Consider the following 2,673-nt stretch of genomic DNA (forward strand, 5'->3'; position numbering starts at 1 on the left):
TTGGTTTCACAGGTCGGCGCAACATCGAGGGCCGAAGGGCCTGTACTGCGCTGTCATGTTCTATGTTCTATGTTCTAAATATTTCCAAATTGTCTTATTCCTTTTGTAGAGACTGCAACTTTTATTTTTAAATATCCTTGATTGTGGATTAAAATGGGTAAGGGCTGTTTTAAAACCAAGGACTTTGAAATGATTTGCTGCACTTCTCAAAACAAGTTACTGTAACCCATTGTGAGCTGCATTTACTCTTTTGGTTTGTAAATAATGGGGAAGGAGAGATAAGACACCATGGCACTGGTGTGTGCAGAGAGAGATTCAAACAGCAATACATTGCTGATTGGTATATGCAATTTTGAATAGTTGTGAATGCTAGTGATCTTCAGCATGTCACTAACTCTCTGATTGGCTCCCAGGCAGTTAAACAGCATCATGGTGGAGGTAGAGGGAGAGAAGTCATAGTCATAGAGTCATAGAATCCTACAGCACAGAGACAGGCTCTTAGGCCCAAACTGGTTCAAGCAGACCAAAATGTCCATCTACGCTAACCCCATCTCTCTGCACTTGACCCATATTCCTCTTAATCTTTCCTTTCCATGTATTCGTCCAAATGCGTTATAAACGTTGTTAATGTACCTGCCTCAACCACTTCCGCTGATAGCTTATTCCATATGCGTACCACCCTCTGTGTAAAAATGTTGCCCCTCAGGTTCCCATGTATTCTTTCCCCTCTTACCTTAAACTGATGCCCTCCAGTCCTCAATTCCCCAAACCTGGGAAAAAGGCTGAGTGCATTCACCGTAGCCATGCCTCTCATGATCTTATACACTTCTACAAGATCCCCCCCTTAGTCTCCTACGCTCGAAGGAAAAAAGTCCTAGCTTGTCCAACCTTATTATAGGCCTTACTGAAATCCATATAGTTTATGTCTAATGCCCTGCCCTCATCAAACTTGCTGGACACTTCATCAAGGAACTCTTAACAAATTTGTGAGGCATGATCTCCCACACACGAAACAGTGCTGACTACTCCTAATCAAACCCTAGTTTTCTAAATGAATGTATATCTTATCCCTTAGAATTTTCTCAAGTAACTTACCTACCACAGATATTAAGCTTACTGGTCTATAATTCCCAGGTTTTTCTTCGCAGCCCTTCTTGAACAAGGGCATAAGATTCGCTACACTCCAGTCTTCCAGGACCTTGCCTGGTGGCTAACGATGATGCAAACATATCAGTCAGGGGCCGCAGAATTTCTTCTCTAGCCTCATGCAGGATTCTTGGATATATCTGATCAGGACCAGGAGATTTATCCACCTTCAAACATTCTAATACTTCCAACACCTCCTCTACTGTGACATCGACTGCCCGCAAGATATCGCCCCTAACTTCCTCAAGTTCCCGAGTCTTCATGTCTTTCTCCACAGTAAAGACAGAAATATACATTGAGGACCTTACCCATCTCCTGTGGTTCTACGTGGTGCAGCAGGTGCTGTGTCTCTGTCTCTCTACGCTGAAATAACCGCAGAAAGCCAGCTATTTCTCCCACCAGTGGCTATAAGCTGTTGCCTTTAATAAGTAACTCAAAGACTCTATCTATCCTGCTGGTTACCTTCCCAATGAATTCTAGTTCATTTGTCAAGCATAATTTCCTTTTCATGAAGCCATGCTGACTTAGTTTGCTTGATCAAATTAAAGAAATTTCCAGAATCTAAGGATTTTTTAGAAGTTACTACCAGTGCATCCATTGTCTCTGCAGCTACTTCTTTTATTATCCTTTGATGCATCCATCAGTTCTGAAGGATTTACCAGTTTTTAGCCCCATTAGTTTCCCTAGCACTTTGGTGATAATTATTGTAATTATTTCCTCTCCTTAATTTAACAATTAAATCCAATAATTAAAATTGTTAATTGTTCAGTAATTTTGGTTATTGATGAATTTATTGCCCATCCAGAGTTGAGTTCAGTGGTGGGTCCGGAGTCACATGTAGTTCAGGCCAGATAAGGATGGCAGTTTCCTTCCCTAAAGTATTAGCAACCAGATGGACTTTTCCTGACAATCAACAATGGCTTCACAAGTCATCAATAGACTCTTAATTCCAAATTTTTATTGAATTCAAATTCTATCGGCTGCTGTAGCAGGATTTGAACCTGGCTTCCCAGAATATTACCTGTGTCGTTGGATTAATAGTCCAGTTTTAATAAATACCACTAGATTATCACCACCACTTTAGTGGATTCATACCATCCAAAACAGGTTGAAGAGGTTCTAGGTGTATGCCACTATTCATGGAGACCATGCTCTTGGACGGGGATTAGGCTAGCACATTGAATAAGACAAGCCGAAATTGTTCATAAAGAAAATGTAGACTTGAAAAACTTTTTGGCTGAGTTTGATGCTGAGCCCATTCATAAAATGAGTGTTAGAAGTATCTGCTAATTAATGTCAAACTTATAGACTATAATCAACCATGTTAATTCATTTTAATTGAAGATGATTTTTGGTTATAAACAATAGGCAAATAACTAAGATGATTTGTTTTGGTTTGCTCTTGAATCTTCAGAAATAAAGTCTTCTGCTGTAAGCCATGGAGTCTGAGATAACAAGGTGTAGAGCTGGATGAACACAGCAGGCCAAGCAGCATCAGAAGAGCAGGAAGGCTGACGTTTCGGGCCA

Source organism: Rhincodon typus, chromosome 7 (genome assembly GCF_021869965.1).
Source record: "Rhincodon typus isolate 14 chromosome 7, sRhiTyp1.1, whole genome shotgun sequence".
Taxonomy (NCBI): Eukaryota; Metazoa; Chordata; class Chondrichthyes; order Orectolobiformes; family Rhincodontidae; genus Rhincodon; species Rhincodon typus.